This window comes from Ochotona princeps, chromosome 14 (assembly GCF_030435755.1).
Source record: "Ochotona princeps isolate mOchPri1 chromosome 14, mOchPri1.hap1, whole genome shotgun sequence".
Lineage (NCBI taxonomy): Eukaryota > Metazoa > Chordata > Mammalia > Lagomorpha > Ochotonidae > Ochotona > Ochotona princeps.
Genome location: NC_080845.1, coordinates 13,608,870 through 13,635,118, shown reverse-complemented (window position 1 = coordinate 13,635,118; position 26,249 = coordinate 13,608,870). Strand labels below are relative to the sequence as shown.

General features: G+C 43.4%; 1 protein-coding gene and 1 pseudogene across 3 annotated transcripts in view; both read right to left on the bottom strand.

Moving 5' to 3' along the window:
• Nucleotides 1-26,249, bottom strand: part of ASTN2 (astrotactin 2) — a 980,906-nt gene that overhangs the window by 877,747 nt on the left and 76,910 nt on the right. The gene's annotated exons all lie outside the window — the stretch shown is intronic.
• Nucleotides 17,394-17,560, bottom strand: LOC131481934 (mitochondrial import receptor subunit TOM7 homolog; annotated as a pseudogene).

Below are 26,249 nucleotides of genomic sequence, written 5' to 3'. Positions count from 1 at the left end.
ACAGAGTTAGTCTTTTTATATATGCATGTATACAGACACACACACACTCACACACCTTGAACATTTATTTTTACAAAAACAAAACAAACAAAAAAGCAGCTGCCTTAAGCTGTCTTTCCATTGACCACTGAAGGCTAATTCTCAAATGCAAATTGGCAATGCAGACAATCAATGAAGTTCGATCTCTCACTCTCCCTCTCTCTCCTTCCCTACCTTCCCCGGGCCCAGCCCCCAACCCGCCCTTGTTTCTCTCAATCTCCTCCACCACCACTATTTGATATTACCTGCTCTTTTTTTTTTTGGATACTACCTGCTTTTACTTAATGCATAGAATCAATCTCTTGGCTCTGGCCCTTCCCAGACAGAGCCTCTTTTAGGAACAGGCATCTTAGTTTACAAAAGGCTTATAATTTGGCCAACTCAAGGAATCCTCAGTGTTCCTCAATCGGGGTTCCAATCCAGAACACCTCCCCGGCCTCCTGCTTTGAACTCCTAAATCAACACCAATATTGAATTCCATCCAAAACATTGGAGGATAAAAAGAAAAGTGGTAGGGCATCCAGTTATCACAAAGAAACCTTTAATATTAGAATTCACCAATCCTTGCTACATAAAATATGCCTGGAATTGACATTCTTCCCAAATGAACTCATTCCCCTCATGGGTACACATCACAGACTGGCTAAATTGTTTTTCTTCTTTTATGTACTTACGCTTTGAGTCCTCATGTCAGCTACCTCTTATGGCATAGCACTTTGTAGATAAGAATATAAAGACTCTAGTCAAAACTAAGTTGAATACACATCCATTTAACCCGATTCATTTACTTAATCAACAAGTACTTATTGAATGCCTAATTATCCGGTAGATGGTCCTGCAAGACTTTAGGAGCATAAAGACAAATGACGAGTGGTCCTGTGTCCTCTTAACTAAGGACAAAGGCATGTCAATCAACTTGCATGGTTCCCAACAGCATGTGGAAGATGCCTGATGGGGTGTGCATGGGTAGCGACAGGAAGTGAAGAAGGCAAATTCACCTTGGCTGCTCAAGCACACGGGAGGATAGAGCATCTTTGTTAACAGCTATCTCATGGGCAGAGCTTTTTGAAGGAACATGAAGGGCAGAGGTATTCCAGATACAGGGAACACGTGTGACTATTCAGAAAGCAAGAATCAAAATATGAGTTCCTAAAAAAATATAGAAAAAAAAGTTTGGCATAGCTAGCTCCTTGATCCGGAGAGGCAGGCACAACCCATGGCAAGTAATGAGATCAGAGAGGTGATACGGCTTATGTTTGGATATTGGAATTTCCCCAGATTTCCTAAGCCCCTGTAGAGATGTAAGCAGTTATTTAAAGAGAGACAAGAAACACATACTGTCTTTCTGTATATCTCCAAATGTAAGATGTTAGATTTAGGTTTCCTTTTTAAAGATTTATTTACTCATTTGAAAGGCAGAGGATGATGGTGTGGTGGGGCAGGGAGAAGACAAACATTTTTCTACTAATTTCCTCCCCAAAAAGTCACAACAGCCAGGTCTGGGGCAGGAGGCTGGGAAAACGTCTGGTCTCCCACACTGGCACCAAGTAATGAGGCCACTTCCTACTGCCTTGCCCATGCTGAAGGGGACAGCTGAATCAAAAGCAGAACACACAGGGCTCCAAGCGGCACTACAATATGAGATGCTGGCTTAGCAAACAGTGGCTGAACTTGCTGCACCCCAATGAAGGCTTTTAAGAGATTAGATTTAAAGACACAGGTTGTGGGGCAGGGATGGAGTAAAAGGAAACAAACAAGGAAGAACAAATTGCCCTGAATTCCTAAAGCTGAAGGTGGGAAGCAGCCATTAAGGTAAGGGATTTTGAAGTACTCTGGGACTATTTTGATCTTGAGAGGATAAGAGTTAGATACTGCTTGACTGCTGGCTGGTAAGAGACGGTGCCATCATCCATGTAACTTATTTATTCATAAAACAGGCAGACAAGAGACGCCATCTGAAGCATAGACTTTGGCTGAGGGCCCCAAGGGAAAGGCCAACGACAGGCCAGACTCCTGCTGGTCCAGCCCGGGATCTGGCCTAAGCGTCCAGACAGCCAAAGGATTGTTCTATATTATCCACATGGGGACGTCTGGGCCAGAGTGCAGGGCTCACTTCTCACCTCTGGCCCCACAAGCAGACACAAACAGAGCAGCCCTCCTCCCGTCTCTGATGTGGCTGTGGCCTCCAAGGCACTCTGTGACAGCCATTAGAGCAGTCGGCCCAGCCAGGCCTGGGAAGAGCTGAGCAGGCCCTGTGTGATCACATAATAGGGCTGCTGGGCACTTGGGCCTGGCACCCCACTCAGCTTCCTGGATCTGAAGCCTCTTCTTCTCTTTTCTTCCCATCATACTCCTTAAGAATGAAGTGTCTCATCAATTCCTGCCTCTAATTACCTGCTGTGTATCGTTGTGGAAACCGATAAGAGAGTAATTAGGATGGACATGCAGGGATTACAGCAAGGGAAAAATGTCCCATTGTCAAGATCATGCCATTTTCCCCTTATCCTCTTCCAGACAGGTGACTGAACATGTCTTGGGGACCTTTTGTGATGGAGAGACTGGAAAAAGGGTAAAAGTACAAGGAGTGTCTCAGCTATGCCCTCAGTTGCTGCCATGTAATTCACAGGCTCCAAACACCAAGCTTTCAGACCCTGGGCACAGTGGATGCAAGAGCTGCCGCACATGCCTGATGACAAATGACAACTGACAGTCGGCCTGAGGGAGTGACTGTGACAGAAGGGCGGGGCGGTGCCTTCTCTTTCAGCAGAGGCAACACACCAAGTCCCATCAGTGCATTGCCATGCTCGAAGGAAGCCCAACTTTGGCAGCTCTTCCAATTTTTCAACTGAAGCTGGAAATCCAGCTGTTGTGTGAAATTTATCATTTTTTTTTCCTTTCTGGCAACCTATCTGTTTCCTTTTCTCAAAAAAAAAAAAAAAAGCAAAATACTTTATGAACCAAACAAAATGCTACTTGCATGCCAGATGTGGCCTATGGGCAGCCAGCTTGAGATCTCTAATTTTAGTCCAGTACTATGTTTATAGGTGTAGAAATGAAATGAATATTTGAAGATAAAGAGGGCGTCCCAAGGTCACAGAAGCAAGACTCATGCAAGCTTTCACTCATCGCCCTCCAGTCTCCCTCAATGATGAACACCGGAGGCTAATCATAGATTGTAGGAATAAAACAGGCATGTAAATAATTCCAACAAGTCGGAGCAGAGATATCAAACTGCCCCCCAAGAAAACTGTGCAGTGTAAAATGAAGACACTGCTTCCAACAGGGGCTGTAAGGGAAGAGGGAAGTGGAAACAAAAGGCTTCTTACAGAGGGAGTGAGCCATGTAATCGCTTTGATAAAAGAATCCTGAAGCACCTACTAGTGTATTAAGCCACTGACATTGGGGAAATAGGCCTAGTCCCAATGTTTCAAAGAAAGAGAGGTCTGGAGAAAGAAGATGAAGACCCATAAGCCAGGTTGGGAAGCAATGCATACCAGCTGGTGAGACTGATATGGACCAACAAAAGGGGTCTCTGTGCCAAAGTGATGGTGGTGCTAGCAACATCCTCAAAGACAAGATGGCACTTGTCATGGAATCTGAAGCGTAGATATTTCACCAATAGATGTGGCAGTGAATTTACATTAAATCCTTTGGACATGTGAGATCATTTTTAAATACTCCCTTGTTCGTCTTCATGAGAAGAGATAACAAAGCACAGGACAGTTGGACTCCACGCAGTGGAACTACAGAAGGAGCTGCCCTGAGATGTGGTTATACTTGGTAGAGATTCTGTTGAGATGGTAGCCTTGGGAGGAAGGCCCAGCCATGGATTTTGAGATGATACCTAAGAAGGGCAATTGTGCCAAGTGAAGAGTATGTGAAATACACAAGGAATGGGCAGCTGCTGAAAGCTGGTGGGCAAGGAACACCCCTGGTGTCACCGTCAGTGTGGCTTCTGGAGAAGATTCACCTGGCAATGTATGCTCATATACAGTGAACAGGAGGATGGAAACACCATAGAAGAAGTCCCTAGGGAGGTTGCTAAGTATGCTCACTCATTCTTGTTTAGCAAATATTTGTTGAACATGTGTCATGTTCCAGGCATTATGCTAGAAGCTGGGGATCTAATCAAGAATAAAGCAATCATTCAACACATTCATTTGCACACCAAGTATATGCCAAGCACCTTTTGCGGACATGGTTTCTGTTTCATTCATTTCAGAACCATGTAATGAGATTAGCATATAGTAAGTAATCGTGAACTGTTCCCTCTAAAGCGACAGGGTCCAAAGGAAAGGCGAAGTATTGACCTTGCTGAGTTTTAGCACAGTTAAAAGACACAGAAGGCAGAGAAGGCATATGTGAGACTGAAAGCTCCCTGATTTTTACACCTGAGTTCATACCTACCCTTTGTTACTGTTCTGCAGCCAGGAGGCAGCTCCTCTCTGAACTCCACAGTCAATCCTTACCCTTGCAAAAAAGGGGAACTCATATAAGGTACTTCGTCCTAATGGTTCCATGTTGATTGAGAGCACAAGCATAAGGGCTAGGTTGGGGAGCTCGCACTGTGTCTTAACATGGTTAAAAGGGATAGGCTGAGAAGGAGGAAGACAGGATAGAATGTGCACAGGAGGAAGACAGGATAGAATGTGCTGGAAAGAAAAATGCCAGGAACCGGAAGAGGAGCAAAGTTGGATGTGGCAGCCTTCAAGATTTCTCAGGGCTGCTGAGCTGAGTAACTGCCAACTTCTGACACCACTTCCGCGGCATGACCTGCCGCTTGGAAGACCCCAAGCTGAAGAGCCACTTCTGGTTCCCAGCATTTTCATGATTCTAACTACTAAGATCATCAATGTTTTCTGGATATTCTATGTGTTGCATGAAAGCACTTTCCTGATGAATATTAATTAATCCTTCACCACCACGGTGCCTGGCCGGGATAGCTGAGTGGCCTCATTTTTCCTATCAAGGAAATGGGCACAGACCGAGCTTAAAGCTGATTGGGTCACTAGGCCAGGCTGAGGCTGATTCAGGACTGGAATGTGCAGTCTTTCACAGCCATTCACCACATCACCTGTGTCTGACCCAGTCCGGGAGGCACAGACTGAATGGACTATGCAATCCCAGAAGGGTGATCAAAGGCACTCTTGTGGAAAGAAAAAAAATAAAGAGTAGATGCCCTGAGGCATCTGAAAAAGAAAGGAAGGTAAACTGAAAACCTGGGTGCCCTTTCAAAGAGTCTCTGCTACCAGAGGTTAACTGGGTGGAAATCAGCACATCAAGTGACCCAGCAGTGACCATGGGAGGTTGATTACCAGCTGGGGGGCAGGTAACAGTGACATAGGAGGTCAAGGAAAACCTCTAGGAAGTGGAGGTGACTGCAGCCAAAAACACAAAAAAAGTCACATGTTAAGTTGTGGTTAAGTTCTAGGCAAGAGATAATTGTAGCACTTTCTTCAGGTTAAGCAATCAATTTGCCCAAGTCTTGGAGTTCAAGTTTTTTGTTTTATCTGGTTTTTATTTTACTTTTTTTGGAGTATTAATACTATTCATTAGCCAATTTTTAAAATATTTTAAAGAAGCTGAATCATAATGGCTAATAAAAAAAGGTATGCGATAGATACTGCTTATCGTCTTTCCTTGTCCATTCTGTCCTTTTTATGCAGGAATAAGGCTTTGACCAGCATTACAAGCACAAAAGGGAGTACCTCCTCATTTTCCAAGCCCTGGGACAGGCAACACCAAGGCACACAACAGCCATTAGAAAGCAGAGGACACAGACAGCAGGCTCCCACCACCCAAAGAATGGACTCAGTTAATCCTTCCAACACTCACCCAGGGCACCTGTCAGGCACCTGTCAGTGATGTAGGAGGGTGAAGTGGGATTGCTGAAAGGGAAAAAGGAAACTGCTTTTGTGCACACTGACTGAATACAATGGAGGGAGATGAGGAGGGAAGGCCAAAGGAGGAGCTCACTGTGCTCCCTGTGTCAGCTTGCTCGGCAAGGTTACCTGGCGCAGGATGCTATATAAAGTAGCCATGCTCTGCTGCTGCTGAGGCCATACAGGTGGGGCCCACCAAATCAAGGCGACTGGAAATGGTAACAGCTACTCTCATTTAACTGGTTCCAAGAAGTGGGCTTCACAGACAGGAATACCATTTTTAAGCATATCCTAATCTAGGAGTTTGTGCTTGGCACCTTTCATATACTTTTTTAATCTTCAGAGTTCCTTTAAAGTATAGCCTGTTATTCTTAGCGCCAAAATACCAAAGAGGCATTTAGAGAAATTAACTAGTCAAGGTCACCAGTAAATGGCAGCACATGGAGTGAAGTCCAGGCTGTTACATCACCATTCACCTGTTTGAGCACCTGCTTCTTTGTACCTAGTGCTTTCCAATACCAAAGAGACAACAGGTGACCAGAGTCCCTGAAAGAAAAGGCCACATAAGTCAAAGAGTCAATTGCACCTTCCCAGTCAAAGAAGATAATGAATATAAGGCCTGGCGGTGGAAAGGAACTCTACACATTGCACCCTAAAGAATCAAGGATCCTAGTTCATACAGTAGCCAAATGTTGGAGATGGACGGAAAATCAGTCATTCACCCTGCATCTCTCCCCAAAACCCCATCCAGGTTGGTTCCTGAGAGAGTCCCTGGGCATTGGATGGAGATTCCACGCAGAAAACAGCAGGGAAGAGAGGAAGGCATGAAGCTCAGGATAAGGACATGGATAGGGGAGGTCACATCCTTCCTCCAGGAGGCACAGTTTATTCCACCCAAGTCCTCTTCTTGAAATCGTTCATCTCCTTTGCAAATCAAAAACACAATTTCCCCCTCTCAACAGTAGTAGAATCCCCTTAGCTTCCTGGGCACTTTCCACCTTCCATGGGAGCTAGTTGTGACTAGTGAAACAAATCGTAGCTGGAAAGACACGAATGCACAAAATTCCTGAAATGAAGGATCCATCCCCTTTTCCTGAAATCCTCTCCTATACATGGCTACAAAAAGGATGCAATGGAGACAGTGATTGATGTTGGTCTACGAAGTGAACTTGGGAACTCGTGTCAAGCACCACAGAGCAACGCAGTGCAAGGATTCTGGGTCCTGACAGTGTCAAACAGCATGGGACACGTGGAAGGGAAACAAACATCTATCTATGTGACTGGAATATTGAGTTTACTGTCACTCATAGTGCAGTCATTATTAATAACAGGAAAAAATTAGATTGTAGACAGTATATCTTGATTTTAGGAGTTACATTTTTCATGTCATATATTTGCTTCCAAACAATGTGGTTTAATGGAAGGATTTTTGAAGACAAACAGGAATTTCAATCGGTTGTTATTGTTGACTGGACAGTTTACCCTCACAGTCTCAGTCTTACCCATTAGATGGAACTCAGAAATTGAATGAGATATGCTGTGTTTCCTGGAGGAAGGGCCTGAAATTGGATCCTCATAACGTGAAAGCAGGACCCAAACGCTTGTCAGTCTCTCCTCAGCACATGGTGTCCTCATCTGCCTTTATGATTAGGAATTCACTGACTTCAGAGAGTCATTTGCTTCTCCAATAGAAAAGAACCTCAATGGCCAGTGCTATCCTAGAGTAATTTGTGTAGGGAAATTCCAGCTCTAGGCAGAAGGTAACTGCCACATTCACAGTTGTCTAGACCAACTGGAGCCCACATGGCCATCACACATTCCCTAAAGAACACAACATCACTCACCAATCAAAGGAAGCTCACAAGCTCCACTAACCAAGCATGAACTTGTTCATGAGCTGAAAATGGACTTTGGGGCTCTAATTTCCATCTATAAGAGCCTTTTTCTAACTCCTCAGGGAGACTGAGAATTAGTATTAGCAGGCTGGCTCCACATGCTGCACTTTGTGATAAATGCCTGCTTTCTTCAATCACCTGAGGTCAGTGATTGGCTTTCTGCATGTCAGGTGAGTGTACCCAGTTTGGGAGTTCTACAACAATGCTTCCAACCAGTCTGGGCTGTTGTTTGGCAACCGATTATGACCATCTTGTTCACTGACATACCTATGCACCAATGAAGTGAAAAGCAATTGGTAGAATGTAAAAGGAACATGGGAAAAATGACAAATAAATGGATAATGAGTATCAAACATGCATTCTAATATGAGTGTTCTTATAACATGATTAATTACCAACACAGTCCTGATTTATTGTACAATCTTCATCAGAACCCTTGGCTCAGATGCAAGCTTTTGAAAATTAAACCAAAAGGTTAACAGAAAAAGAGAAACTGAATTAGTTAAATATCTGGGTTCCACTGTAGCAAAACACTTGGTAAAGAAGGGACCCTTCTCCCTTCTAACTGTGGAAAGCAGATATTACCTGCCTCTCTCCAGAGCCTGCTGAGTGCTCCTCTCAACAACTTTCCATTCATGGCCCATTACATTTTCACACATGTTCAAAGATGCTAATTTTTGTTCAGACTTCGCTGAGCAGTTTCCTCAGCTTCTCCCTGAAAGGACAGGATCCAGAAAACCAGAAAACAGAAGGCCCACTGGGAGGAGGCAGATCAGCTCCCCGCCACCAGGAACTTCAAATGTAAAACAACTGGGAAAGAAAGGAAGGATTGAATGAATGCTGCTTTTGTTTTTTGGGAAAGCTTTTTCTCACATTAACAGTAAGCAATCACTTTTTCCACATTCCTACTGTATCAGTCTCTAGGCTAGATGTGTTTTCACCCTTAATCTTACAATCTTCATAATAGTCTAGAAAAGACGGCCCATTTCATAGCCCGAAATAAAAGCTCAAGCCGACTTATCCACAAATATTGACACAAGTGTTTATAAAAGCATGATTAAAATGGTCTGACATCAGAAATCCCCCAAATATCTTTCAACTAATGAACATCCATCAAAACATGTATCTAAAAATCACCTGCACTTTAAAAACAATGAAGTACTGATACACGAGTGAATCATAGAACAGCTGCAAACAACAGCCATAAAGGACTGCATATTATAGTATTTCTTTTAATCTTTTATTATTATTATCATTTTACCATACAGTTCTATAGGCACCTTGGATTTTCCACATCCCCTCTCCAACCACCCTTCCCACCAGGTTCCCCTATATCATTACTAAAGTATAGTTCTTCATGCAATTATTATTGTGGGCATGAGTAATGGCAAAGAGTCCAGCATCCTATTGTCAAGATACAGTTAACAGTTTAATTGGGAGTTCACCTTTACTCTGGAAGTAGAGACACATAATACATTTTATCTTCACATCTGAATATGTTAGTCTCTATTTCACAGCTACTGTACATCCCCTTAAATGAAAATCCTCAATACAAAATCAGCAATAGGAAAAAAAATAGGAATTTACAATGGCATGAAGTTAAATAACATGTTACTAGATATGACAGTCTCCATTACACAGCTACTATACATCCCCTTAATTGAAAAGCCACAGAACAAAATCAACATCAGGAAGAAAAAATAAATTAGCAACCCCATGAAGTTAAATAACATGCTACAGAATGACTAATGTGTCATGGAAGAAATGAAAATCAAGAACCTGCTTGAAGAAAATGATGCTACTGTATGATCTATGAGTCAATATAGAATTTAATCAGAAGAAAGTGTTTTGAAGAGATGAAACTAACAACAATAAAAAAATTGAAATCCGTGAGCTATAGTTTTCACTGATTTTTGTTGGTGAAATGTGTCTCTTCTAGACAACAAATAGATAGGTTTTGCTTTTTGATCCAGTCTACTAATCTATTACGTTTGATTGAGCTTAAGCCATTTACATTCAGGGTTCATATGTGTGGGCTGTAATTTGGTCCTGTCATTTTAGCAATGGGTTGTTCATTAATTTAGTCTTCTGCTGTTATTTTATTGGGATGTTCTTCCCATTTGTCTTTGGTTTTGGTAGCTGCTATTCCTCTTCTCTGTCAAGAGAACATCTTGAAGTATCATTTGTAGGGCAGGTTTGAAAGAGGCAAATTCTTTTAACTTTTCTTTATTGTGGAAGAATTTTATTTCATTTTCAAAGACAAAAGAAAGCTTTGCTGGATATGATATTCTGGGCCAACATTTTTTTTCTTTTAGAATCTGGAATATGTCACTCCATTCTCCTCTGGCCTGTAGAGTTTCCTGTGAGAGGTCTCCTGTGAGTTTAATTGGCATTTCTTTATATGTCAGTTGATTTTTTCACGTGCACATTTAAGGATATTTTCCTTATGTTCAATTGAAGAGAGCTTGATTATCATGTGTCTTGGTGAAGATCGCTTTTGGTAAAGCCTGTTGGGAGTTCTGTGCTCCTCCTGAATGTTGTTTCCCAATTCTTTCTCCAGATTAGGGAAATTTCCCTTATTAATTCATTGAATACACCTTTAACCCCAGGTTCTCTTTCTGCACCTTCTGGGACTCCCATAACTCTTATACTTGGCCTTTTAATACTGTCTTTCAATTCTTGAACTTTTTTTTTTTAGCTTGACCCAGCTCTGCTTCCAGCTTTTTGTTGGTTTCCCCTGGTGATAGGAAACATCTTCCAATTCTGAGATTCTTTCTTCTGCCTGTTTCATTCTATTTTGGAGCCTCTCCACTGTACTTTCAATTTGTTCTACTGTATTCTTCATTTCTAATGCATCAGCTTTCATTTGATTCATTTCCAGTGTGACATATTCCTTAAACTCCTTGAATGCGTGCTTGACGTGCTTCTCATTGTTGATTGGAAGCTTTATAACAAGTGTTTTGAATTCTGTGTCCCCCATTTTCTTGATGTCTTCCTCAGTGAACTCTGAGGTTGGCATAGGGCTTTGCTCCCTTGCAGCGGAGTTTTCAGTAATAATCATTTTGTCTTTGTCTCTTCTTTTGCTCTTTGTCATTGTACTTCTGGTTATGAGTCTTCTCCTTGGGGCAGGTTTCTAAGCTGTATCACCCACAGGTCTACAGTTCAATTTTACTTACTGCAGTTGACATATGGCTCTTGCTGGCAGCCACTTGTGCCACTCCCTCCAGCAAGTTCCAGGTCTGGGTTCTTATGTTAGATTTCCACCATGGTCTCTGTAGCCCCAGCTCCTGGCTCACCACTCTCCACCTCTTGTGATACCATGCTGAGACTGCACCAGTGTCTCTACAACTTTTCTCCCACTTTCAGTTGGAGCAGGTCCAAGAATTAGGGAGACACCAAGTGTCCTAAATAGCTAGCTTTTTGTTGGTGGTAATCTTGCCAGAATCTGTTGGCCGTTAGGTCTGAGGGTCACATGGACCTATTTTGACCTGTATGAATCCAAAGTTGGTATTATTTTCCTGTGGGACCAGTTCAATTCACTGAGTTCAGTGAGTTCTCACGAGTTCAGCACATGCATAGTCACTGTTGTCCCCTGCAGTCCTAAAGCGTTTGCCACACTGTACAAAATGGCATCTGACTTGCCACACTACTAGAGTTCTTGATCTGTTAGCCATCAGGTCTGAGGGCTGTGCAAACCTATCTTGTGTGAAACCTGATGGTTGTCACATTATTGCAGTTTACTGAGTCAGAAATGAGTTCACTCCTTTCCCTTGCCTTTGCCTCCTTAAGCAAAATGGTGCCCAAATTTGGCTCTAGGGGGCTGGCTGGGCTGTGAAATCCACCCTGTTCCTGCACTGCCCATCTGTGATCTGCTGCTCTGTCTCTGTTCCTGGTCAAATCAAATGGACCAGCAATATGTGCACTTGTTTGGCTGAGTTCACCTCCAGAGCTTCCCAGTGAAAGTGCCTACCCACCTAGTTGCTGGTGGAGTTCTAGCTGCCTGCTGGTGGAGTTCAGATCACCATTCAGTAAATGCCCCTGGGGTATCAGTGACTGCAACTCCACACAGTTGTTTTCGCTGCCTTCCTCTGTCTGTCTGTCTGTCTCCAGACACCCCTCTGCTATTATTCTGTCCTCTACTATTTCCTGAAATGTGTCCTCTCTGCTTCATCCTGGTTAATGTTTCTCCATCTCCTTACCCTATTCCGCCATCTTGATTCTTCTGAGGACTGCATATTATAATATTTCATGTACATATTACGTCTAGAAAATAAATTAGCAATTGATTATAGCTGGGGAGTGAAGAAGAGGGAGGTGATAAAGACCATGGGGTTTCTTTATGAACTGATGAAAACGTTCTAGAACTGAGTAGTGGTGACTGCACACATCTGAACATACTGAAGTCCACTGAACTGTAGGTTTTAAATGAGTACATTGCACAGTGTGTGCATTATTTGTCAAAAAACTTCCTCTTTTTTGAAAGCTGAAGGCTGAGCCATATCTGGAAGGCTCCCAAGCCTTGTTTATTCTGTGTCATCACCTGGCCCTTGGCATGCATCACCTCATTGACTACTCAGGATGGTTCAGTGAGGTGTGGATGATTGTTCTCATTTCATAAATGAGGAAATGCAGGCCAGGGAAGAAAAATAATGTGTGTGCCTGTAAAAGGAAATTTTAATTTACAGAGGAAAGAACTTATTATCTCAATATCTCCATATGCAACTTAGGAACCCAACCAGGTTGGCCATAAACCAAGAATTTGAGAGCTGCAATAGACTCTAAAAGGAGCTAACGAATTGTCAAATTGCCCCCAAAATGCCAACTGCTCCTAGATTATTGCATGGGCTTGAAGATATTCAACTGGTGTAGTTTTTTTAAAATTTCATTTTTGATACTGTTTTTCCACATGGACTTAAATGGGAAAAACCACTAAGAGAGTTTAGAAAGCACAAAGGGTGTCCATTGTTTCCATTTTAAGCCTAGATAATTGAAATGGGAGAAGAACAAAGTATCTCATTTTCACTTGATAAGTTACTGTCAGTACTGGACAGAAGGTCGGTGTTCTGCCCCTTCCAAACCACATCCTCCTCTTAGTCTAATGGTCTGATGCAAGAAAACTAAGCCAGGGCACCTCATTCTGGTCACCAACTCATGCTTCACACCACAGATCAGTAAAGCTATGATTTCAAGGGCCAGATGGTAAATATCCTTGGCTTTGTAGGCCACATGGTCCCTCTAGCTATTAAAGTGGCTATTACAGTAAGAAAACAGCTAGACAGCACACTAAAAGGGGAGTGTGACTATATTCCGAAAGACATCATCTCTGAGCCATAGTGCACTGACCACTGCTCCAAGCAGACACCATACTGTCGGGCATTCCTTTCTCCAAGGGAAAGGGATGGGATATGGTTAGGAAAGTGACTCCATCCTCTGTACCTTTGTTGGAACTCTGCAATGTGAGTGCAGAGTGAAGAAAGGCGCATATGTTCTCCGGTGTAGATTATTCTGCCCACCAGTTTCTGGTCAGGGAACATCAATCCCACCTGGAGACTTTATTTCTGACATGGGGGCAACAATGTTCACCCTTGTGGTTAGGGCTACATAATAAGCACTGTGCCGTGGTCTCTATCAAAGTCAGAGCCCCAGTGTCTGCCTTCACCTCTTTTCTCTCTGCCTCCACTCATCTTGCTCCCTTTCTTCACAGGGGTCCAGTCACTTGGGCCACCTTGCAAATTCCTTTAATGCAAGATGTTTGTCCCCTCTCTTTGAAATGCTTTTCCTGAGAACAATCTGTGGCTCATATTCTTGGTTTCAGTTCCGTGGCCACTTCCTGGTGGTTTCCCTGATGAGTTTATCACAAAGTCATTTCCACTCTGCACCCTCAGATACTCTATTGCATTACATTACTCTATATTCTTCGTGGTCTTTATTGCAATTCTAAATTTCATTGCTGATGAATTTGTTTATTTCAACTCATCTCTATGCTCCAGCAGTATCTTTCTGGTTTCCTAAAATCCAGAATGGTGCTTAGAATGTAGTGGGGACTTGACAAATGTTTGTAGAAAGAAAAATGAAGCAATGATGATTTCTAAACTGTCAACATAATTTTCTAAATTATCTCCTCTACCTTAAGCTGCTGAATTTCAGAAATACTAGGCTTTAATGCACCACAAAAATGCCCATGTTAAGAAGGTTAATCTTTTGATGCATTCCTCAATTAGATGACAACTTACGTGGAGCACAGAAATCCTATGTTTCAAATTATTAGGGTCTCTAATGACACTCATTGCCAAGAACTGACATTGGACCTTAACTGTAGAAAGGATATTTCCTTATTCTCCATATTAAATCTTTCTTGCAATGGTTCTTTAACTCCAAACTTACTTTTCTTTCACTAATGGTAAAGTAAACCCCTGAAAATGAGAATGTACTTTCTCAGTCATGTTCATCACAAAATACAGAACTTCGAAGACATCCAAGCCATACAACCCTAAAGTGATAAAGACCTCTACAGTCGCCCTGTCTAGTAATGTGGATAGAGAGATCATAGCATGATGGAGAAGAGGATTTTCCTAAGATTGCATGGCCTTTCAGTGGCAGAATTAAGACTGGAACCCATATCTATTTTTACCCGGAGTTGGAATCTCACTGCTTTCCCTTCATGCTGCTCTTTGGAGCAAAACAGAAAAGAAAGAAAAGGAAAGGAAATTATTCCAAGCACACATTTAGCAATGCTCATAAATCCTGACAATATTAACAACACACGACAGCTTCATTGAACAAACTGGCAGTGAGTGGAGGCAGCTTAAGGAGGCAGGAGGCCTGGAAAGAGAGAAGAAGAAGAAGGAAAAAAAAGACCACCAGGCATACAAAAATTTTCCCATTCTGCTCTTTTCAATGTCTGTCTCTAAAACAAGAGCTCAGATGGGAAGCACTGGATGTGTTAGGAGTTTGAAGGGGGTGCATGCATGGAGCATGTGTACATGTGCGTGCTGGTGCAGGGCTCCCTAGAGACAGAAAAGGGAATAATCCATTCGTAAAATGTCACTCATCTGTTCTACAAATTAACCTCCACCCCCCTCATGCTGGGATTAATTTGCTCTTTGTCTCCTTGACATTCAGCTGAGGAGAAGAGCTCAAAAGAATGAAAGTTCTTCAAGAGGTGAAAAGGGGAACTCAGGGCTGCAGGGGCTAGAACCTTGGGAATCAGCACGTTGCACAGGGCTCCACTCTGGGGCAGAGTGGTCCCTCGCTTCTCCCATCTGCAGCAGGAAGCCTCATTCTCAGTATCCAGATCCGAAAGAGTGATATCACCTCCTAAGGTGTATGTATCCAATCTGTGTGAAGTGCTGTGCAAACATCACACCAACTTCCAACCACTCTGATGTGAAGGTTTTGGCTCCTCTAGGCTTTCTTAATGCTTCTTACCTCACCTGGGACGTGTGAGCTCCCCCACTCTGCTACAAACGGCCCTCCCCACTACTCCCTGCACTTTCCCACTGGCCTCCACTGTGTTCTGCACTCCAACGTGTCAGGCCCACATGAGGCTGTACCCTCCAGAAGCCCTTTCTCCCAGAAGCTTTAGTCGAGTGGGAAGCTCTGCTGCCATGATGAACTCAAACAGAACTGCTAAAGCCCCTTAAGACGCATGCTCAGAAGCATGGACCTTCCGTTTCCGCCTTCACTGTCTATCAGCATGCTGTCACAGTCTGCATGCATAAATAAGCCACCAAACATTATTTCTGGAAGGAAAAGCAATATAAATAAATAAATAAATACAGAAATAAGAATAATGTTACTACCAAATTAATGAAAATGCTTTTAAAAATACATCTATGCAAATTACATTTAATGTGAGGAATTAGAGAAATCACACACACTCTTCCTGGCATCTCGGCATCAATGCGGCAGATCACAGGGAAATGGTGAATGCTTATTCTACAGACCTTTCCACCGAGGCCTATGGAGGGAAGACAAGCACACCCGAAGTAGCTTACCCAAGGAGTTCAAATCACTCCACTGCTCGCACAGCAGGGACTCTGACCTCTGGGCTTCAGAGATCAAACTCCGTGCACTTCTGCACTTGAAAACCAATGCCTGCAATCTCTGTCAGAATGGAAAGCACCGAAACATCATGCCCATCAATGTATTACCTACTAGACACTGCACGATCATGTACCTGACCCTCGCAACTATGCCTGGCATTAAACTGAGCAGTTGTAATTCTTTTTAAAAAAAAATAATTATTTTTACTACAAAGTCAGATATACAGAGAGGAGGAGAGACAGAGAGGAAGATCTTCCGTCCGATAATTTACTCCCCAAGTGAGCGCAACCGCAGGTGCTGCGCCAATCCGAAGCCGGGAACCAGGAACCTCTTTCAGGTCTCCCACAGGGGTGCAGGGTCCCAAAGCCTTGGGACGTCCTCAACTGCTTTCCCAGGCTACAACCAGGGAGCTGGATGGGAAGTGGAGCTGCCGGGATTAGAACTACTGCCCACATGGGATCCCGGCATATTCAAGGCAAGAACTTTAGCCTCTAGGCCACGGCGCCAGGCCCGCAGTTGTAATTTTTATAACAATCTCATGGAAACAACATACTCATTTTTCAGGTAAGCATATTGAGGATTACAGAAAGCAAGTAACATTCTCAAAGAGAACTCTGAAGCATATTCTGTGCAGCTGTATAGTGTCAATAGCGTCTTCTTGCCATTCAGAATTCCTTAGAAGGGTGCATATATTAGACATCACAGGGAAAATGTGGAAAATGTCTCTTCACACAACCAACCAGTAGACATTAGGTTAAGAGAATATATTGTTAATTGTGCCCTGAGTGAGCTCACGGTCAAGTTAAGAAGCAGAACTACACAAATATTGGATTTACTATCTAAAGTCGAAGTGTGGGGGTGCAATGGACTGAGGGGGCTCTCAAGGACCTTGGGCAAAGCAAGCTAATAAGGGTAACAAATTGGATCATCTTCCTTCACACAGCTAAATGTAGTATCTGATTTTATTATGCCTCGTCATACAAAAGAATTATATTAAAAAAACTCTATTCCACAGATTTATGTGGACCTACGTTTGTTCTTATTTATATGAAAAAAAAATCAAATAGGAAAGTAACAAAGACCTTTAATTTATGTATCTCTCACTCCACAATGCTTGATACTTCTTCCTGACCCTCTCATTCTCATCAACTACCTATAGAGGATAGAAATATTTCCAGTTTGCAAATTGGCAAGTCAGTCTACCCATGCTCAAGCAATATCAGATATTTAAAATTCTTATTTTCTACTCAAATTTCCCTTTCAGATAACTAACGCCCTGATCCAGACCCATGTTCACCAGAACATCCACGGATGTATCTCTCTAATCTGTTAAGTCATTAAAAAGGTTTACCTTAATTAATCTGTCAGTCAGCTAGAGGGGCCATTGTGCCACAGATACATCTGATGAGAACCTTATGCCTTCCATGTGCTGATTAGACAACGCACCACAGCTTGTCCCGTCCACAGCACATACGCTCCATGTTGACCTTCTCTGATCACTGTTTCCTAATCCAGATGAACAAACAGTCATTTATCGCCAAAGTATACTCAAAATAGTTGCCTCGGGCATTTCGGGATTGGCACCTCTCTTAAAACCCAGGTGATCCAGAGGAGGAAGAAAGCCACGGAGGGTGACAGACTGACCATGCAGGAGGAGCTTTAGTGTCTCTGCGTGGCTCCTTTGCTCAGTTTCACCATGGTGACAGCCAGGAGTCTGAGAGAGGAGCCCACAGCATCAGCGATCTGGCAAATCAGGGAGAGGGCAGTCTCTCCACTCTTTAAAATTCCCAAATCAGTCAACCCTGTTTGTCTTCTATTCCTTCCTAAATCTACACCAAGACTCCTGACCTTAAATCTATCAATATGTACAACCGTAAAGCTACTGCCTGCTACCCAGTTCATCTTTCACCAACCCTTCCATCTTAAAATATTTCTAAAACCTTTTTAAGATTGCCTGTCATGTACTGGGCACACATATTACAAGTTTTTTTCCCTAACCAACTCAGTTCACACTTGGAAAAACAGGTAATTCCCAAAATACATTCTTAAACACAGAAGAAATAATAAATGCATTATAGAAAAAAAAATGTGGCCCTGAGTAATTTCAGCAAAAGAAGAGCTGATACTGGATGGCAGAGAAGTCTATCGTTCTGGGCACCAGTAAGTGCCAACATGGCACTGGACATGCTTCATTTGTTGTTTTACCTACCAAGAACAATCATGCACATCAACCACATGAGGGAAATACACGGAAAAGCATTTCTGTGCCAGCCCACTACTACTGGTGTATGTTAAGCTCGAGTTCTTAAATGCTTTGATTAGAGCTTAAGAAAATAGTTGGACCAGGTCCGGTGCAGTGGCCTAGCAGCTTAATTCTTCACCTTGAACGCCCCAGGATCCCATATGGGTGCAGGTTCTAATCCTGGCAGCTCCACTTCCCATCTAGCTCCCTGCTTGTGGCCTGGGAAGGCAGTTGAGGACGGCCCAAGGCTTTGGGACCCTGCACCCCTGTGGGAGACCCGGAAGAGGTTCCTGGTTCCCGGCTTCAAATTGGCACCGCATTGGCTGTTGCAGCCATTTGGGGAGTGAATTATCGGATGGAAGATCTTCCTCTCTGTCTCTCCTCCTCTTTGTATATCTGACTTTGCGATACAAATAAAATAAAATCTTAAAAAAAAAAAGAGTTGGACCATTTTCTCTTTCATGCTAGCTCAGTGAATTTGAATAACACTTCAGGTCAAGAAAACCATCCTTTCTGCCTCTCCTGATCTCACAATTGGGCAGGAATATTTAATCACAGTGTTGATCACTCTCTTTTTCATCAACCACATGAATTTGTGAAGCTCTCTAGGCAACAGTTAGATCCCATGATCTGGACAGAGTGCTAATCATTGGGGAATTATAAAGCCCCATTTGGACTGGTCCTTGAGATGCTAGATTCAACCCAGCCTTCCCTAGGACAAGAGAAGCTAATGAGTACAGCATCTTTGAATTCCTGGCTACACCAGCATCAATCCCCTCCTTCTCATTTCTTTCCACTGTTGGCATTAATAATTTTCACACTGGTGATGAAGAACCCAAGGTTTAGGGAAGGAAACGATTTTCTTCCAACAACACATTCGCTAAGGGGCAGAGTCTGGTTGAAACTTCAAGGAGTCTAACTCTGCAATGAGTGCTCTTTCTGCCACTCCACAGTCTACACCGAGAATTGAGGATGCCTCAGGGTCTGTCCATTGTAGAGACAGCAGGGAGGAAAGGTCACCCGGAGCCACTCCCAGGTGCACACCAAGAGTAGCAGCAAGTGTGTGTACACACACCCCTACAGCCTGCCACTGTCACACCTCCAATGTCATCAGAACAGTTGCCCTGAAAAATACCACAAAAGAATCCCTTTACTCAACCCTCCATTTACAAAGAACACAGCAGAGAAACACCAACTCTTCGCCTGGAGAAACTTTCCTTTTTAAGAAGCAAGAACCCAACAGCTTCCCTGAGACCTATTTTTCATACGATTAATGCCAGGCCTCCCATGTTTCCTAATGAAATCTGACACTAACTGAGAAAAATGGATACATTAATATTGAGTTCATTAGTAAATAGATTACCCAAATGTTTAGGGTGAAAGAAGGAGAAGAAAGGGGAAGAGAGTCACACATACCACTCAGCTATTCTGGCAAGAGTTTCTCTGAGGACCACATGCTTATCAAATATTTATGGATTTTAATGCACCAATCTGTTAAGTCAGGAAATATTCTCTTTAACTAGAAAAAATAGCAGCCAACCTGACGCAATAGCATTTCACTAAGATTGGAAAAGACACAACCCAGAGTATTGTCTTTGTTCTCTGGATAGGAAATATAAATGACTACTCTCCGGAGACATCACCCCCTCTTCCCTTCCACAGCAACAATCATGGAGAGGAGGGCAGGTGTGGCCACCTTGGGAGACAGATGGTGGTTGTAGAATAAAAATGCCCTGCGTCCCATGTTCCCTTCTTCTAACCTGTCTAAAGAGAAGTCTCAAGCCCACTGGCCACTACTCCCTGCCCTGGGGAATGAAGCAGAAGCAAGCATATTGTAGGAGCCAGTAGAGAAAGAAGCTTTGCTCCTGCTTGGTGCATAGCCTTGGGCAGCTCTAACATCATCCTGCCTATATGAAAAGCAATAGTAACTATAGCTCTCACTTGTCTGACAAGGTCATGGCCACCACACTCAAATAAGGTCAGGGGCAGGGAAGCTCTTAATACAAACTTTCAAGTGTCATAAAAGGTACAAAGTCACTGTTTTCACAATTCCACCCCATCCCTTCCGATCACTGTAAAAAGGTGGAAAATAGGGGCAAAGAAGGCCAGGAGCCCAGCCCAGGTCCACCTGCCACTCACCATGTGACCCTGAACAGGGTCCTTGGGACCTTTCAAATACAATCATGCAATGGGGACAGGCTAGATCCCCCAAAAATATGCCTCTTGTCTTGTGTGGTTAGAGCAAACCCCCCTCCCGGCCAGGAGCCATCAGGACAAGGCAAACTTGTCCACAGCCCCACCATAGTGCAGTCTGCCCTGGAGACTCAGCAGCCTCCTTGATTTTCAGGTCAGAGTGGACATGTGAAAAGGATTTTATGGTTTCTCACAACAATCCTAGTCTTCACATTTTATGTTTCTCAAAGTCCTTGAGCAAGGAAATCTCATGTCATGCTCTGAAGAGAAAACAACTTAATAAAGTGAGTCTGGAAAGAAAGCAGGAAATAGTCCAGGTAGAAATAGACCCCAGAGAAAGTAGATGTTCATGAATCAGATAGTTTCTTCTCTGGTCTCTGCTTTTCACTCTGTCATGGGTACTTTACTCGCTGAGATAGGAACGAACTGCCAAAACATTTTACACACAGGAGACGGAGATCCACAGACAGATGGTGAGGCAGAGGCCGGCACAGCCTCCGAGCTACAGACAGAGGCTCTCCTGTTTGTGAGCAGGATGGTAAGAAAACAATAATAATAACAACAACAACAAAAAGAAAGTAGCAAACAAAGAAAACACAATGCCATATTCAAAACAGTTCTTTGTGTTCCAGGCAGGAGGGACATTTCCTTAAACAGTAAGGAGAATCCTTTTAGTGGGCTTTTGCAAAAGAGCCTCTTGCCATGCCACTTACTATCAGGGAGAGAAAAGCCAGAAGAAGGAGGCGTAAAGTGCATAGGAAGATAGAAAGCAGGAAATAAAAAATGCATTTTGCTCCTCAAGTCTGACTCACTAGTTCTAGTGTGACAAAGTGAGAGGTCTCTGAGGAGTTCCTTTCATTTCTCATCCATCCTCTGAGTAACGGGAAAATCCCACTTGGCGTCTGTGAAATGTTAGCACACTCTGTACCACAAGCACTCCATTCCATTAGAGGTAACAGAACAAGACTGTCCCAGAAGTTGCTTTCAATTGGCTGAGTGCACACTTCATTTAGTGAGACAAGAAAATATGCATTGCTTGATGCAAGTTGAGCAAAGACCCAAGTTTGCAGTGAAAGCAATGGCTGTTTCCCTTTAGATAATTATGTAGAGACCATGTCAAATATCACTTCTCCCCATGTCTGAACAGATGGTATTAAGTGTCTCTATTTCATGTCATATGTCACAAAACAGCACATGGCTGTTCATTAACTATTATTATTCGAACCCAGATTCCTGAATGCTTTACTCCCATATGGACATTACCATGCTGAAAACAGGGCAGTCAAGTTCAGAGGCTGAAGAACCTACATACTAGAGTATTAAGATGTCAGGAATTGGAATCCTTCACTCTGATACTTCTGGGTTTTGAACAAGACATTTGGACTCAGTGTAGTTTCATTTTTCCAGCTGAACCATGAAGCAAAAATAATACCTGCCTATCAGAATAATTTATGTGGCAAAGATAGCACAGAGCATGTTAGAATGTAGAAAGTGTTATTTAGATAGAGTCAGGATTCCTTAGTGTAAGTTCTGCACATTGGCTACCTACCTCTGAGATCTGATTGCCTTAGAGTGTGGGTTTCCAGTGCTGGGAAAAGGAAGGGATCCAACAACCTCAAATTTAACTCAGAGTGCACCCTAGTTTACCAGGAATATTTGTTATATGTCTCCCTCAGCTGTGTCTGCCTCCTCAACAGTATAAAGTGAAAAGAACTTAGAGGTTAGCAATGCTTAAACTCTATAGAGCAGAATCACTCCCTCTGATATGACTTTATAGAGAATGAAAGCATGCACAACAATCAGTCTGAAACAGTCTTTGAGGCCAAAAGCCCAAGGTATATCCATGCCCCTGCCCACCTTTAGCTTCATCTCCAAGATACCACAGAACACAGTGAGGAAAACAGTATCCCAATGACACTGCCGCACCAATGTCATTGATAAAACGACATTCTGGGAGACAATGTGGGAATTTCAGGAACTTGGTGTGTTGGACAGCTCCTTCTTGACTGCAAAAGCAGGACAAGGCAGATCCTCCCCTCTTCACTCTCAAGAAACAAGAGGAATCCAACAGGATTTTTGTCCACTGCCATCTGATTCCCACATGTGGACAAAGGGATCAATTGAAGAGTTACTTCTGTATTGGGGCTGCAAATACATGTAGGTATCATTACTGTTGTTTCTCATGACTACTTACATATTGCCACAAACTTGGTGGCTTAAACAGATAAAAAGTTATTCCCGCAAAGTTCTGTAGCACAGAAATCCAGCATCAGTTTAGCAAGGGATCTAACTTGCACTGCTTCCAGCTTCTGCAGATTGCTAACAGTCCTTAGCTTGTGGCTACATCCCTCCAGTCTTTGTGTGAACACACTGTCCTTCCTTTTTATTAAGTCCTATCTCCCTATGACACACCACATCTGCAAAAATTTTTTTATGTAATGTGACATTTTGCAGGCTCCATGGCTTAGGATGTCTATATTTTGGAGTCATAATCAGCCTACTACACCATCATCCCTTGTTCAGAATCATAGGAAAAACCTTAAGGACATAGACAGGTGCATCGAATAATTCACTTTTCAAACGTTTTTGCAGTCTGCAGACGTCAAGAGAAATCTCCAGAACCCCTTTGTCATTTTTGCTCATGCTCTTTCTTTTGTTTGAATCACACTGTGCCTTCACCCCAACTTCACTCATACACTTCCTACCCACCCTTAAAATCAATTTGAAAATGGCTCATCCCAGAAGCTTTCTCAGATCCCCATGATATGTGAACTTGCTTTTCCATAGGTTAGACTCATAGAAAACCTTACCTGGTAAGATGTCATTGTCAAATACTAACAATAGACAACATTTCCACATGACTTCCTAATATTCAGGTATGGTGCTCTTTATAGGCAAATTATTATATCCTCAGAAACAACCTACCAGGTACGCATCATTATGTACTACCCTACTTACACATGAGCATACAGAGATTTGAAGAGATAAAGCAACTTGAGCAAGGTGGCTCAGTTAGTGAAAAGCAAGAAAAGCACCCTTCCCCAACCTACGTGCACATTGCTGGATTCCCAGCTCTCAACACAGAAAGCCACTTCTCTTCCTCTACTCGTCGTCTTCCTCTTAAGCCCATCCTATCTGACATTAATTAGTTGTGTACTAATTTTATATTTCCTGCTAGAATGAAGATTTCTGCACTTTTCTATCCCTTCTGCACTTGTCATAACCCCTGACTAGATGAATAAATGAATAATTAAGCTAAAAATTACAATGTATTTTTAAAAATGATGCAATAAAAGATCATGGCAGGTAGGGAGGACAGAAGAAGGTAGACAATACAGGGAGAGAGGAGGAAAAGAGAGGGGATGAGGAAAGTGAAACAAATCAGTCAAAAAACAAAAACAAAAACAAAAACCACTCCGAAGCATCCCTGAGAGAAATCACTCCAGAAATTTTCGAAGAAAAACAAAATGTCACAAGATGGCTCAAAGACATGGGAAGAATAGTCCAACGTGACTTACAAAGGAAGCCAGCAGAGTTCATGACTATTGACACAAGCACATGGTGGAAATATTCCCCCCCGCCCCGAGAGCAAGAGCAACATTCACTGGAAAAAAAATGCAAGCCCCACACCATAGAACAGCCAATAAGACTGTAAATACATATGTAAATGAATCCTGCAGGCAGCTTGGGGAACTTTAGAAGGACGTGATGTCGCAAGGCTGATGAAATCACGGGCAGTGTGAAGATGTGCTAAGTCATAATGAGTTCAGGACCCCAGAGACGGCCCTACCACCAGCTTCGTACATTCCCCAGAGCCCTGGAGTCTTAAAACAAAAAGAACTGCATCCACTCTGTTCCAAAAGAAGTCTGGAATAACACCTGAATTTAGGAAGCCAACAGTGCCCAGGAGCAGCCAGAGCTCTTTGCGTGCCCATAAACAACCCATATGCATGCACATCCAACGTGAACCCTAGTCAGAGGCAGCATAGTTTCCTGTACAGGAGCTATGTTCCCTTTCTGTAAGCTGGCCTTCTACTCCTTGATGATTTATTTTGTTTTCATTTCTTCATCTCTGAGCCTGAAGCTAAGGCAAGAGCAAAGAAAGCACACAGGTTTTAACTCTAGACCTAAGAATAATGAAAAGGGTGAGGCAAGAAGAATGCAGGGAGGCAAATGGCCTGGATGGAGGTATTGTGTGCAATGCTAATGGGAATGCTGCCCTCCCATTGCTCATTTTTCCTCCTAAGGGCCTGATGCATTTTTCATCTAAACATAAATTACTTTTATTTATTTATTTTTCTCTACAAAGCAGATCTAAACGTGGATGCATGCTGCCTGTGCAAGGGTAAGGGATGTTTTCACCTCAGAGGCATGGACAGCTTGTGGCTAAATGAAGAGACTTGGGATTCCAAGGCAGTCAAGGTTAGGTCAGTGGGAAGCTGTTTTTCTTTGAGGCATTTTTTTAATAATGATTACTTGGTTAATCAGGGTGGGAAACATCGAGGTTTAGAGAAAATTGGGTGAACTCATTGCTTCCAAATTTGCTATTTCCTCTTGCTGTTCCTGGGATAAGGGGAGAGACAAAGGGAAAAACCACTCATGACTTTCCACACGTCCAATAACCAGAGATTCCACCTCATATCAACCCAGAGTCTCAGTGTGTACATATTCCGTGGGTTCTGTCCAAGTGGATAGTTAGATAGTTCTGAAATGCTGTCGATTTCACTGATCTAAGGATGATGTCACCCTCCCAATGTCCACTGGCTACATTCACCGAGATTTTTTGCTGTCATACTTCTGGGGGATAGTTGTTCAGTTGGTTCTGTTCTTCTGGTACAGCACCAAATGAGCTGCCTTATTCTCTGTTTACAACAGGGCCTGTGTCCACTGCTCCACCTTTTAAATTAAGTAGCAAATACTCTTGCAGGCCAGTTTAAGGACCTAGGCCAGGTAACCCAAGCCCCACTACATCCCCCACCCCTGGGGCTCACAAACCCAACACCTATCTAGTAGGTGGGCCCCGAAGCCAGGGTCAGGCAATGGAAGCCCTGCCAGATACCCCCACCCCTGGGGCTCAGGAACCCAGCATCCACTCCACAGGCAAGCCCCAGGACCCGGGCTAAGCAACCCAAGCCCCACCAGATCCCCTGCCCTTGAAGGCTGAAGAACCCAACACCCACCTCACAGGCAGGCCCCAGGACCCACTCTAGGCAACCTGAGTCCTAGCAGACCTGCCACCCCTGCGGCTCAAGAACCTATCACCCACGTAAAATCTGGGTCCCGGGATCTGGGCCAGACTAGCCAAGCCCCACCAGTTCCAGTTCCTTCGTCCCTGGGACTCACAAACTTGGCCCCACCCTGGGCCCAGGCAGGCATCACTCGCCTCACCTCAGCATCTGCAATTTTATTGCACAGCCAGGCCTAGTCTAGTCTGACTCCTTTTCTAGCTCCTGCTACAGGTGCTGCAGCCTGTCCAAGCCCAGTCTGATTGCTGACCTGGTCCTCATGTGACCTGGCTGGTGTTGTGGCCCGTTGGGTTCCTCCCATGTCCTGCCCATGTTCACAGATCTGCCAGTGTTATGTGCTGGCCCTGACTGGTCTGTTCCCAGACCTGATCCACATGTATGCTGGCGGGTACTGTACCCTGGTATTGTCTTGCCTGCTCCTTGCCTTGCTTCTTGCGCTCACCTGCAGGAACTGCATCCCAATGAAGAAGTTTCCCAAGCTGTTCCATTGGATCTCCTCCCAGTGGCAGTTCTCATGCACACCAGTGGGTCGTTGGCACAGGTTGACTTTGTCCACCTTCTCCCCTGGCAAAATAAGCGGTCTTGTTCAAGCAGACACAACTATTCCGGTTCTTGTTGTTGGATGTTGCAGCCCAATGATACCTGTACCATGCCCAGACACAGCTTTCACATGGTTCAGCAAGATTCAAGACCTATCCTGGCCTGT